This window comes from Schistocerca gregaria, unplaced genomic scaffold (genome assembly GCF_023897955.1).
Source record: "Schistocerca gregaria isolate iqSchGreg1 unplaced genomic scaffold, iqSchGreg1.2 ptg000544l, whole genome shotgun sequence".
Taxonomy (NCBI): domain Eukaryota; kingdom Metazoa; phylum Arthropoda; class Insecta; order Orthoptera; family Acrididae; genus Schistocerca; species Schistocerca gregaria.
In genome coordinates, this window is record NW_026061940.1 from 1133430 (window position 1) to 1148399 (window position 14970).

Consider the following 14970-nt stretch of genomic DNA (forward strand, 5'->3'; position numbering starts at 1 on the left):
CACACATGCAGTAACCACTCACAGTGCAGCTCTAGCAGTGGAGGGTGTACGCATAGCGTGTCAGGGGACGCGGAAAACGGTGCAGTCGTTGATAGGAAAAGGAGAAACTGAATTGGCGACCAAAAGGGCACGACAATTGTTTTTCGAGCCAGGGATAGAAAGGGCTAAGTTTAAAAATTGTTCGCTGTCACCGTGGCTGAAGCATGAAGTCAACGGTAAGACGGCGCTAACCAAACCTGGCGCCAGTGGAAGTGTAGTGCAGCGCGCCCCACAGATGACAGTAGTGAATGATGGCTGTGGAGACGTGTACGGCCGAAGAGACGAGCAGCTGTTGAGCAGCTGGCCGCCCATCTTAGCCGAGGGGCTGCCGACTGCGTCTCCTCAGCGGCCGTTCACCACACGTTGCTGTGTCTGAACCTCTACAGCAGGCGCCCGCTTCAGGTCAGCATGCTGACCGCTGTTCGTCGTCGACAGAGGCTGGAATTCGCAGCCCAGTACCGTAATTGGACGTCCACCCAGTGGCAACAGATGGCCTCATCACGTGGTTCCCGTTTTTATGGTCCACTAGACTGACGGCTGCTGGCGTTTATGGCTAGAAACATCTAAAAGAAAACACCCGGCAACAGTCGTCAGAAGAGTCCAGGCCAGAGGCGGGAGCGTTGTGGTATTGGGAACGTTTTCATGGCAAACCCTGAACAGTTTTGTGAACGAAACGGCATTCGTCATCTAACAAGTGCTCCGTTTCACCCGCAGACCAGCGGACAAGCAGATCGCTTCATACGGACTTGCAAACAACAGTGGCCAAGCTTCTCACCACCTACACATTTACTATAATACAGAATAAAATCTGATTAATAGTTTAAATTAAAAACCTCGGAATGGTGTTTTATTGTAAAATTATTAAGATTCTAATTCGGAACAGGCGCTGCAACTCTTTTCCGCCTCCTATCGCTCACACCCACGAGACGGACCATCACTGCCGGAACTTCTGCACGGCCGCAGCCATAGGTCAGTGCTTCACTTGCTACACCCACCACAGCACCCGGTGCCGCGAATGGGCCGCAGGTACCGCTTCGTGCCGCGTAATCTGGTTTTTTTTTGTACTGTTTATGGCAACAGTGAGCGCTGGTGCAAGAGGCGTGGTTCAGGAACGCATTGGCTCTTTACATATTTGATTGCAGCTCCGAATGGTTTGCACCGCCGCCATGAGAACCAAATTCGTGCGTGTCATCTCTCCACCATTCTGCTGCTTTTCTTCCCCCATGTTCACTGCCTCACAGGGGCCCACGGCCTTCGCAGATGCCCGCTGGTGCCACCAAGAAACAGATGGACGATACGCCCTCGCCCTACCGTACCCGCTCGCCGACCCAATGGAGGTGGACATGGCATCAGCATCGCCGTCGCCCTCGTCGCCCCAGGACACGCCCTTAGGCCTGGATGTGCGGCCTGGCAGCAGTTTTCTGGAGTGCGTTGCTGTTGCCTCACAAGCCAGAAGGCAGGGTACAGCCAGAAGCACGCCATTCTCCACAGCTACGGCTCCTCGCTCATCTCTACGTCCAGCATCCTGCCTCCCTCCCCATTGTCATTAACTGCCTCACTACACGGCAACGGTGCGCCATTTGCGGGGGAAGGGGGGGGGGGGGAGGTAATGTGCTGGCATAAGCTCTCGCCAGCACAGCAGGTGACACAGAGGTTGTGAGATTGATTGTAGTCACCGGAGCAAGCGAGCCTATCGGGAGAGAGGCCAAAGACGCACTCGCAAACAATGCGCCGCAAGCGCCCTCTCGACCTCCAGTATTTAGATCGCCGCCGCAGATTTGGGGTGGAGAGGGGGGTAGTCAGCAGGCGTCCAGTGAGTCAACGAACTGAGTCATCGGTCACAGCCTAATGGGAGTCGAAATCGCAGTTAGCTCAGCCTCTAGCTCACAGTCAGTACCTAGCCATCAGAATAGTGTGCATAGTCCAGGTCTTGTGTGAAGTAAAAGTCGGCCGTCTTAAGTAACTTCTTGTTCTTATAAGTAAAGAACCCTGTTAATACACCCATGCACCTTTTGTTATAGAAGAGGATACTGGCCACCAAACAACATGCTCTCCTTGCTTCCCACAGTACAAGTCTACAGTGACAACAAGACGACACAAAATTCCTTGAATGATCTTGTCATTCTGGAAGCCACAGTGGATCAACACAAATATGCGTCGATGTCAACCTCTACATGCAGTTTGTTTTTCCTAAGCGCGATGGCATCTACCAGCAGGACAATGCAACGAGTCACACAGCTCACAGTGTACGAGTGGTTTCAAAGAGTGGCTGGATGGGGCTGCTCGTTCCATGCTTGCTCAGCTGAGACAAGTAGCCAGGCTGGCCACGGCTGTAGACTTGGCACGGCTCCACATCCCTGCCGGTACCTTCCAGAACCTCAGCGACTCTCTTCCCACGCGTCTCCCAGCACTCTTAGCCGCAAAGTCATCCGACAGATGGTCACATTAATGTGAGTGCACATTGGAAGTCACAGGCAGCACTGCAGCCCTGCACGCCTTAGAGCTGAAGAGTGGGAAGCAATCAGGGCGCCATGGTTCTCAGACACTTTGTACCTCCTGTAAACCTCCAGAGGCAAAGAAGTAAGGAAGGCTGCATAGCACTGGCGTAACGGGATATTAAGGTTTGTGTTGGGATAGCAACATTCTAACGAAATACGACACAATTAAATAAGAAACACCTCGAATATATCGCTCTTGAATATCACAAGAATTCTCTTCATTATTAAGTACCGTACAAAAAATTTATTACCATTAACGTATTCACTGGCATTGAAATGCATAGTGTAAAGGCCTTGGCCATGTATGCGTGTAATCTCCTTAGAACTACTTAAAACCAACTAACCCAAGTTCTAAGGGACTGATGACCTCAGATGTTAAGTCCCACAGTGCTCAGAGCCATTTCGTAGAGGCCTGTAAGCGTAAAATCGTTAGTTCGAATTTCGCTATTAGCATTCACTTTTACTTTTATTTAAATACCGAATTTATGATGATATGGAAACGTTTCTTATCAAGTATCGAATCACATTTTTTAATAAAAATAACGTCCTTTTTAAAATTTATTGGGTACAAAAATGCGAAACATCAGATACAAAATAAACCCTATTTTCATTTCTAGAGATTGAACTGCGTTGTTGATGTACAACTTTCTTATTTAATAAACGCGTTTCGCCTCTCTATATCAAATTTTTACGCGGTCAGTAATTCGAAATGGAGAGATTTTATTATCATTGAAGACTATGAGATAATGTCAGTTAATAACATTTTCATTTGTTAATAAATGTGAAACATAAATACTAAAAATAGACATTGCTACTAGCAAGATTCGAATCACAGCTACGCTCCTTTTTACTTTTCCCATTTAGCTCCGTCTTACGCTCACCATAAAATAATTCCTAAGTTGATGGAGGCTTGTAGCTCGTAACGGTATTTTCCTCACAGGATTCGACCTGATTCCTCTTCCAGAATGCTTAAGTAACCCTCTCAAAACTATAACCTGGTCTTTGTACAAGGTGAGCTGCTTCGTGAAAAGCAGAGAAACAACTTCTTCATGCAAAAGAATGGAATAAACTGTGAAGTAACACTCCTCTTCGCAAAATTGTTAAACATCGTCACGCGAAGAAAGGAAGTTATAACAAATTACTCTGGAAGACAACAAGAAAAAGGCTCCTCTTCACAGGAAAAACAAGCAATAACAACTCTTCTTAAAAAAACAATCAAAATACATGTACAGCGGCCATTAATCTATTTTACTGGGAGAAATTTCTAGAAAATTGCAGGAAAATTATTTCTATTTCTGTTGTAAGTTGGTTATTAAAACTACTGTTGCATATTTAAGTAGTCACTAACGCCCGTTGTGTCTCTCGTTGAAGTGAGTATGTAAGGGACAATGTGAGTCACGTACCACACGCAAATGTTATGTTAGAACTGCCAATCCGATGGTAATATACACTGAAGAGCCAAAGAAACTGGTACACCTGCCTAATATCGTGTAGGTCCCCCACGAACGCACAAGTGCCGCAACACGACGTGGCATGGACTCGACTAACATCTGAAGTAATGCTGTAGAGAACTGACGCTGTGAATCCTGCAGGGCTGTCCATAAATCCATAAGAATACGAGGGGGTGGAGATCTCTTCTGAACAGCACGTTGCAAGGCATCCCAGATATGCTCAACAATTTTCGTGGCTGCGCACCTTGGTGGCCAACGTAAGTGTTTAAATTCAGAAAAGTGTTCCTGGAGCCACTCTGAGGCAATTCTGGACGTGTAGGGTGTCGCACTGTCCTGCTGAAATTGCCCACGTCCGTCGGAAAGCACAATGAAAGTGAACGGATGCAGGTGATCAGACAGGATGCTTAGGAACGTGTCAGAGTAGTATCTAGACGTATCAGGGGTCCCATATCATTCCAACTGCATTGAAATTTGCAGCAATTTTCGGAAGGACTGCACTTCTGTCACATTGAACGATTCTCTTCGGTCGTCGTTGGTCCCGTTCTTGCCGAATGTTTTTCCGGCCACAGCGATGTCGGGAATTATATGTTTTGCCGGATTTCTGATATTCACGGTACCCTCGTGAAATCCTCGTACGGGAAAATTCCCAATTCTTCGCTACCTCGGAGATGCTGTGTCCCATCGCTCGTGCGTGGACAGTAACATCCCGTTCAAACTCACAATCATGAACTATTGTAGCAGCCTTGACAGGTCTAACGACTGCGCGAAACACTTGTCTTACGTAGGCGTTGCCGACCGCAGCGCCGTATTCTCCCTGTTTACATACCTCTCTGTTTGAATACGCATGCCTATACCAGTTTCTTTGGTGCTTCAGTCTATTTTCTAGCGGTATGGTTGAAAGCGCCGTGTGCGTGACACGGGGCCAATCATTTCGCTGCACACTCACTTGCGGAGGAATATATTAAGAAGATAACTATAAGAGTTCTGTGAAGGTTACAGAACTTCCGAGTATATTAAGCAAAGGCGATATTTCAACCTTTTTTGACAACTGTGTCGTACTATACGTACGCAAGGAAGTACACGTGCGACACTGACCTTGAACTGCGGTAGGTATGAAGGAAGTGGCAGAGGGCAATTCAGCAAGGTCCTCTCGTCTGCCTCAGAGCAGGTTACAGCAACGGAGCGTATCCGGTATCGGGACATCATTGTCGTTTCTTTCGTGTCAGAAGCGCTACTTGAAATTTCTCTATAGAGCGTAAGAACACGTTTGCAAGAAATTGTTGGTCCACTTTATCAGTTTTGATGCAATTTTTGTGATGGCGTAGTGGTGCTATCGCAGGTCAAAAACGACACACTCAGAAAATGTTCGTTAAAAGAAATCGTTAGTAATGCGAGCAATATCGTTTCTTTTTTGCGAGTTAGTAGTATATCGGTCAAATATAGTAATGGAAATCCTAATCACTTACAGTCTTGACCAGCAACCCTCGCAATACTCGCATTACCAGGGGGGGGGGGGGGGGGGTACTTTGTACCCTCCTTTTGAAAATATTGAAATCTACTCGGGTACTTTATTTTCTTAAGTTTTGTAAAAAATGTTTGTTGTCTTTGATGAAATCTTCTTACAGATTTTATGATTGTTTTACATTTTTCGTTTAAGCTTAATCCGAAATTTTAAGTTGAAGGGAGGTGGTCATAATGTCTTACCCCCTTGGTAGTAGATGAGACTTCCACAATGTTTGTCTTACTCCACAAATAACAGCATTATATGACCTTAGAACACATGGAAATTATATTTCTCTGGACTGATAGCAACAATGGTCCCAACAATGATTCATTTCCCTTTGTTTCTTTATTGTTTCCTGTTCAGTGGCACTTAGTTCAGTCTCAATACAACTGTGCTTCAAAACTTGTCGACATTCACTTACTGATGGAGAAATATCACAGATTTTGGAAGAAGCTACGGCTTCTCAAATGGAATCTGATCAAACTGAAGCTGTAGTGAGTGGACCTGAAGAGGATTGTGTTGTGCGCTAGGATGTGGACAGTGATAGAGCACTTACAGAAGCTGATGATGAACTCTGGGTACCTGAAACTGATGACGTCACAGTTTGCGAGGTTAGTGACAAGGATATTACAAGCACTGGAAAAATTTATACCTCCAAACCACCTCAAATTAGAAGACGAGTAGCAGAAAACACAGTGAAGGAAAGAGAAGGCATAAGAGACGAAGGTAAACTGGGAACAATAACAGACATATTTGAAGAGTTTTTGTCTCCAGAAATTGTCAACATCATAATAAAGCATACCAATCAAGAAGCATTGAGGCAGAAAATACCCAAGACAGACAGACAGACAGACAGACCTGCGTTCATAGCGTATATAGGACTATTTATTATAATGGGGAAGGAAAACGACAGTAAGTCATCATTTATAGATTTATGGTTCTATACTTAAGGAACGTTTGTTTATACTGCTACAAGTCGTACCAGATTCGAGCAGCTTACTAAAGTAATAAGATTTGATCACAGAGAGTCACGAAGCGATCGCAATAAACGTGATAAGTTTGCTGCAATACAAGAAGTTTTTGATAAAAAGAATGAATTTTGTCCAAAATATTATTCTGTTGGGATGCACACTGTTATTGATAAAAAGTTTCCATTGTTCCGTGGCAGGTGTCCCGTCAAGGTCTTCGTGAAGGAAAAGCATGGTAAATACGGTGTACTTACACGCATGCTCACAGACGCTAAAACCAGATATGTTATCTGCACGGAGCCTTATGCTGGGAAAAGAAATAATGGTACACAGCACTCAAATTCCGCTGCAGCTGTGGTCAAACGCCTGAAAGTTCCTTTACATAATTCAGTGAGAAAGGTCACCACATATAGATATTACACTTCAACTGATTTGGCCGAAGATCTATAGAGGAATCACAAGCTGACTCTCGTGGGAACATTACAAGCTAATTGGAAACACATACCTCAAGAACTGAGAGACATCTCAAGACGAGAATTACATATTAGTGTTGGAAATATTCCAATCACAATTATATCCCCCGTAAAAAACCCAAAAGAAATCTGCTATTTCTATCATCTGATCATAAATTTATACTATAATGAGACTAAAGGTGGCGTTGACACGATAGATCAAATGGTGAGGAAATATTCAAGTAAGAGGGATACAAGAAGGTGGGCGCTATCTCTTTTCTGTACTCTTGTGTACATAGCAGTGGTGAATAGGTCTACACTATTTTTGTTGAACTTGCCGGACTGGGATAAGAAGAACCTAGTAAGTGACGACTTATTCTTCAAGAACTTGGACTACAGCTCGCGAAACCATACACTGAAGAAAGGGCTAAAAATATTTCTGGACTGCCAAAGCCTGTAGTTTCAAGAATGGAGGGTATTCTCAGAGGAAAATCCAGCAGGACTACGGTGCAAAGGAAGCTCATGGAGGTAAAGGTAGATGTCTTTTGTGTGTTAGTGAAAGCCTTTCAAAAGCAGAAAAGTACAACAAAGTGAACAAAACAATAATAGTCTGCCACAATTGTAAGAGGTACATATGTGCAAAACAGCAAAAAACTGTTGTATGTTCCAAGCCCAAAGAGTCGTGAATAATTACTCTCACGACACTATGTTATGTACATAACATATATTTCTATATTACCTCAGGTATTTGTAACTATTTTAATTATAGTAAAGTGCACTTCAATAGTATTATAACGACTTTTACTACTAATTTTTCTCAAGATAGACTTACTTAACTTAGAAGTGAAGTAAGTGAAAGGTTAAAACTGTTTTCAAAAATGCATTTTATAAGACATATTGAGGTACTGGATCCTGACTATGTTCAATAGATCTTTCAAAAGTATGCTATTAACGCAATTTAAAAACAATTAATGAAACGTTTTTATTTTATAAATTCTTTACGGTGGGTACAAAGTAGCCCCCCGCCCCCCTCTCTTTGGTAATACACGTTACTGAAAATGGCTTGGTATTGCGAGTGTTAAAACTGCACTGGAAGGACAGTAAATAACTAAATCTTCTCACTGTGTACTTCACACAAATTATATACATGTTTGTATGTATATGTGTATGTATGTATGTTCGTTAAACACACCTGCCTAAACCACAGGACGAATTTCAACCAAACTTGGTGCACGTATCATTTACTGAGTGGAAAGGAGCACTGTGGTGGTAAGGACCACAAGGGTTGGGGGTGGGGGGTGGGAGTGCAAAACCAGCGCAGCCCACGAGCGAGAACACCCACTCTTCAGTCATCCAGCATTTGTAGCTCAGATCACTTACAGACTTGCAATAAACTTGACACATAATTTCAAATCTTTACGAAACTTTTTCTTTCTCATAACACCAAAAAATGATGAAAACAAAAAAAATGTCGCTTACTACAGTGTTGCTGTTCACTTGGCAAGTGACGTTTTAATTAATTGGGTATTTGTTGCTAACGTTTTCGTGGCAAATTTTTTATGCAGACAGTATTCGCCTATAGCTCTGAATGTAGCAGAAAATTACATCGTGGAACGACATTTACACTCCTGGAAATTGAAATAAGAACACCGTGAATTCATTGTCCCAGGAAGGGGAAACTTTATTGACACATTCCTGGGCTCAGATACATCACATGATCACACTGACAGAACCACAGGCACATCGACACAGGCAACAGAGCATGCACAATGTCGGCACTAGTACAGTGTATATCCACCTTTCGCAGCAATGCAGGCTGCTATTCTCCCATGGAGACGATCGTAGAGATGCTGGATGTAGTCCTGTGGAACGGCTTGCCATGCCATTTCCACCTGGCGCCTCAGTTGGACCAGCGTTCGTGCTGGACGTGCAGACCGCGTGAGACGACGCTTAATCCAGTCCCAAACATGCTCAATGGGGAACAGATCATGAGATCTTGCTGGCCAGGGTAGTTCACTTACACCTTCTAGAGTACGTTGGGTCGATCGGGATACATGCGGACGTGCATTGTCCTGTTGGAACAGCAAGTTCCCTTGCTGGTCTAGGAATGGCAGAACGACGGGTTCGATGACGGTTTGGATGTACTGTGCAATATTCAGTGTCCCCTCGACGATCACTAGAGGTGTACGGCCAGTGTAGGAGATCGCTCCCCACACCATGATGCCGGGTGTTGGCCCTGTGTGCCTCGGTCGTATGCAGTCCTGATTGTGGCGCTCACCTGCACGGCACCAAACACGCATACGACCATCATTGGCACCAAGGCAGAAGCGACTCTCATCGCTGAAGACGACACGTCTCCATTCGTCCCTCCATTCACGCCTGTCGTGACACCACTGGAGGCGGGCTGCACGATGTTGGGGCGTGAGCGGAAGACGGCCTAACAGTGTGCGGGACCGTAGCCCAGCTTCGTGGAGACGGTTGCGAATGGTCCTCGCCGATACCCCAGGAGCAACAGTGTCCCTAATTTGCTTGGAAGTGGCGGTGCGGTCCCCTACGGCACTGCGTAGGATCCTACGGTCTTGGCGTGCATCCGTGCGTCGCTGCGGTCCGGTCCCATGTCGACGGGCACGTGCACCTTCCGCCGACCACTGGCAACAACATCGATGTACCGTGGAGACCTCACGCCCCACGTGTTGAGCAATTCGGTGGTACGTCCACCCGGCCTCCCGCATGCCCACTATACGCCCTCGCCCAAAGTCCGTCAACTGCACATACGGTTCACGTCCACGCTGTCGCGGCATCCTACCAGTGTTAAAGACTGCGATGGAGCTCCGTATGCCACGGCAAAATGGCTGACACTGACGGCGGCGGTGCACAAATGCTGCGCAGCTAGCGCCATTCGACGGCCAACACCGCGGTTCCTGGTGTGTCCGCTGTGCCGTGCGTGTGATCATTGCTTGTACAGCCCTCTCGCAGTGTCCGGAGCAAGTATGGTGGGTGTGACACACCGGTGTCAATGTGTTCTTTTTTCCATTTCCAGGAGTGTAGTTTAGGCGACAAGACTTCATAAACACTGACTGCGTGGAAAACTACCATATCATGTAAGACGTTTAAATCTATTACTTAGTTGCTACTTATTCTATTCGCAACATTTTTTACAGACAATATCCACATTTGTCGCTGAAAGTACCTACAATATATAATTCTACAACTCATCTCAGTATTTGACATGTCTCCTGAACCATGAGTGAAAAACGTTCAGATTATGCATGACGTTTTAATTTATCACTTATTTGAAACCAACTCTAGTCGCAAACATCATCCATATATGCCGCTCAACGTACCTACAAAAATATATAATTTTATAACAAATAGTTCAAGAGATATTACGTCATAAACAGTGAGATGCGCGAGAAACTGTCAGATGATGTGTGACGTTTTAATTTATTACCTCTTTACTGCCAACTGTGTTCACAACGCATTTCGCAGATAGTGGCCACGTATACTGCTGGATCTACCTGGAAAATTATCTTTTTGTACAACACATATTTCAGGATATACGACGTCATAAACATTTAGCTATATGAAAACACAACAGCAGGGTGAAATTCGCTAGGCATACAGGTTAAATATGTATACAAATATGATCGAAATTTGTCTGAAATTAGGTGACGTGTACGTATACGAGCAAACTAGCGGTAAAATGCTCATCCTAATCCTTGGAACGACTTCAGTCATATTTGGCACACATATTAGTCGCTGTCTAGAATGAAGAGCTAAAAACCACCAGCTTCCTGCTGGGGCGAGCGTGATAGCGTGGAGAGGGACGAGGGGAGGAGGAGGAGGAGGAGGAGGAGGACATGGACAGCAGAAGAGAGGAAATGGACAGAGAGAGGGGAGAGGACGAGATGGCAAGAGACAGGGGAGGTGTGGAGGCCGTGGATAAAGGAGGGACGGGAGAGAAGAGTGGATAAAGAGAGAGAGAGGATGGCTAGAGAAAGGGGGGAAGTAGGTGGACAGAGTGAAGCGGGAGGAAGATTTGGAATAACGGAAGACTAGAAGAAATAAATACTTGCTCTATGCCTGGTTTCTCTTCTAGTTAGAGTACTTAATTTTTTGTTCATTCAGGCTTCGAAAATTAATAGACAGTGAAGCTACATCAGGCAGTGACAAGCGGCAGCACATCGAGTCGAACTAAGCTCGTGTGACAGACAGGGGTGCCGCGAGGCATTCCACGCTGATACGACTCTGTATCGTACTGAATGGAGGGTGGTGATCCGCCACACAGAATACCAAAATATCACAAGAGTAGCGACTATGTTAAGGTACGGTCGCAGAGACCGACACTAGCGCTCCAAATGGCCTGGCGGTGAACTTTGAATTCGGGGAAATATGACGTGATAATCTGTATTCTTGCTCTGCAAAATGCGAGTACTATATGATAATATTTTTCATTTATATGAGTGGGTCTGGTGCCAAAGTGCATTTATTTTAAAACCCAATAATGCAATTTCTACCGTTTGGCTGTAATCGAGTTGAAATTATGTTCCCGATTAAGACATCACTACCGCGCGACCGCTACGGTGGCAGGTTCGAATCCTGCCTCGGGCATGGATGTGTGTGATGGCCTTAGGTTGGTTAGGTTTAAGTAGTTTTAGGAGACTGGTGACATGAGATGTTAAGTCCCATAGTGCTCACAGCCATTCAAACCACTTGAGGACCTCTCTATGTGTATTGCAGTCTTTGAATTGCATTGCAAATACGTTGCTCGTATTCTGTTTAATTTTTGCTGACATCCGTATTATAGGGTGAACTAAATGCTTCTGTATTTGTTTTTGTTGCATGCTAAAGGACGCTGGTTTTGTCTCGCGGTGTTCTGCAGACTCACGTATTTTTGTTACAGCTTAAGAACCTCGATTGAAATCCATTGTTAGTGTACTCTTCGTATCCTTTGTTATTTTTGTTCCCATTCGTTTTTCGTACTCCACCAAAATTTTCATTGACTTCTGCTAAAATGCACTATCTGCACTGCCTGTTAATAACGTGTGAAAACATTTGCTAGTTACTGAGACTACGAAACAGACATCTACACCTACATCGACACTCTTCGAGCCATTGTGAAACGCATGGAATCCAGTGACGAGAAGCAACAGCACTCAATGCAGAATTAGATACAAGTTCCGCAACAGATGTAATAATGTGGAATAGCAATACTGTCGACACCCGCTAAGATGGAGTTCTTCATTAAAAGCGTGAAAGTACAAGACACGTATGTAAACAGATATAAAGTGTTGTGTTGGCAGAAGAGCCAACACCGTGTTACAAGAGGAGGCCGAAATGCACGCGTTTTAGCTCACGCAGGCTGGCGTGAGGAGGAAAGAACTATACTGACGTCAGATCTGGAACATGACAAGGAATTAGAATTCAGAAAGCGGACGTAATTATTTTGATACTTAACTTTAATCCATTAATGATAAACGTCGCTCTTGACGGTACATGATTCACAATATTATCTGTTCAGAATACATTCATATTAACTGAATATGGCGCCTTGCTAGGTCGTACCAAATGACGTAGCTGAAGGCTATGCTAAACTGTCGCCTCTGCAAATGAGAGCGTATGTAGACAGTGAACCATCGCTAGCAAAGTCGGCTGTACAACTGGGGCGAGTGCTAGGGAGTCTCTAGACTATACCTGCCGTGTGGCGGCGCTCGGTAAGCAATCACTGATAGTGGCGACACGCGGGTCCGACGTATACTACCGGACCGCGGCCGATTTAAAGGCTACCACCTAGCAAGTGTGGTGTCTGGCGGTGACACCACATAAAGTATAATAAAAGCGGCGTTCTTAACAATTGTCTAAATCGCGTAGTTAACACACAGATTCGTAAGTGGTAACAAAAATCATAAATCTCAGAACATCATGTGAAGAAACCAACTTCTGTTTTATATGAACAACAACCAAATATGGACCCATTTACCCGACCCAGTATTACTGATGTCAACAGAGCTCAATCAGAATATGAGCAACATACTTACAACGTAACTCAAAGAGTGCAAAGCACACAATAAGGAATGAGAAGCACAATGATTTGAAACGAGCTTCTGTTAAGTTCCGTTCACTACGGAACGAAAACAAACACAGAACCTAAAGATCATCCAATAAGAAAGCGACATGATGCATTAATAAACTTGCAGCACTGCAAGTGGCCTGACAGCGAACCGAAGTCGTGTTACGTGTAGCCCCTACACGGGTTTCACCCCCTGTTGTGGCTGTCTCTGCACAGTTCGTAGCCAGTGTTTCTGGTGTCTGTTTAAAGCAACAGTCTGGAACGCTCTGTATCGACGCAAAGAGGATTATATACTGAGCATGGTGGCGCAGTGGTTACCACACTGGACTCTAGTTAGGGAGAACGACGGTTCAAACCCATTCCGCCATCCTGATTTAGGTTTTCGGTGATTTCCCCAAATCGCTTCAGGCAAATGCCGGGATGGTTCCTCTGAAAGGGCATAGCCACCTTCCTTCCCCATCCTTCCATAATGTGAGGGACCGATGGCCTTGCTGTTTGGTGCCCTCCAACAATTCAACCAACCAACAGTGGATTACATGTACCGAAATCCTGGCCAAAATTATTTTTGATAGTTTCAAACCTTTAAAGCACTCCCTTTCACTACTAGGTTAACTGTAGTTGTGAATACCCCTAAACTACTCCACTGCCGTCCATAGAGATGGGCCTGGGATGACTCGGCATGCATTTTTTAGTTTGTCTGCCTGTCTTTCAGTTTGTACCATGCCACTTTCCACTAGTTCTTAACCTTTTGTACTTGAAAATTTCAAAGTTGATTCGTGTGATACCCTTAATTTGCTGTACCGATTTTACTGGTGACGTGATGACAGGACTGCTTCTACTAGGGCACCGAATTGCTCGTCACGTGTGTGATTGTTCCATATGTAGTTAGTTTGCCATACTTTTCTCGCAATTTTTAAATGCGCCTTCAAACTAATTATAGCTATGTACTGTGTTATATATGTGCGTATTGAGAAGTGTATGTCAGTATGTGTAATCTAGGTTGGTTCTGCTACGTTCACTTGTCTAATGTTACCGATCACAGCAGGTGATTGTCCCAGGCCTCTCGCAAAGTTCTTTTCAATTGCACGTTGGTTTATTGTCTTACTTCTCGCAGTTCACAGCCTGATGCGATAGATGGTGCTGCATGCAGCGCTAGATTGCAAGCAAAATCTATCTACGTAGGGGGGCAACACATCTGTATGCTCCACCGTGACGTAATCCAGCAAATCAGATGCCTTCCTATGAGTATGAAAGAGGGAACCTTGCCAGTTCACGACAGTCAGTTTTAGTCCCTGACGACGATGGTGGAGGGTATCATCGAAAGCGTGGAATTTTCTGAAAATTTGACGAGGCAAGTGAACCGAGAACCTTTCATGTACTTGCTACAATAGTTGACCAAACGTCCATTTTTGCCATTTTGGCCATAATTTCGGTAAATATACTCCGGTGTGCGGCACAGGTCAGCACAGCATGGGCAACATGCGATGTTGGTGTAATGTGTTGAAAGATAATGTCACGAAGATCTCGGAGAAGGGTCATAGCCACCGTCCTTAAGGCGCAAGAAATGTGATAGGTACAGTGCAAATTACCATCTGTGTGGACAAGACGCGATCATCTTATTTACCCAGTGGTACCCCATACCAACAATTCAGATGATGAGCCCATGAGAAGATGACGAAAGCAGTCTGGCAACGTTAGTCCTCCTCAGAGCTTGCATGCATGGATACGTCCAATGTGATGTTGTACACAGGACTGGGACTCGTCTGCAAAGACGACATAGTGCCACTCTGGTATGTCCAGTCTCCTTGTTGGGAGTTCCACTGTCGACCGCCTCGGTCTCCTGCCGCGTCGATGTGGGCTTCGACAGCAGTTGTCGCTGGACGTCGCCGCACTGTCCGTGAGGGCGCTCTTCTGGCCACCAGTGAGCTCGCTGCGTTCCATGACACAGGGAACCTGGTGTGTCTGTGTGGTCCTGCACAGCCAACCAA

The 14970-nt window shown here is 45.1% G+C and overlaps 1 long non-coding RNA gene across 1 annotated transcript in view; it reads right to left on the reverse strand.

The window, feature by feature from the left end:
* The window catches only part of LOC126314277 (uncharacterized), a 42848-nt gene that overhangs the window by 15320 nt on the left and 12558 nt on the right, over window positions 1–14970 (reverse strand). The window contains exon 2 of the long non-coding RNA XR_007555748.1: window positions 10364–10430. This is a non-coding gene — a long non-coding RNA (uncharacterized LOC126314277). The remainder of the gene's footprint in view (window positions 1–10363; window positions 10431–14970) is intronic.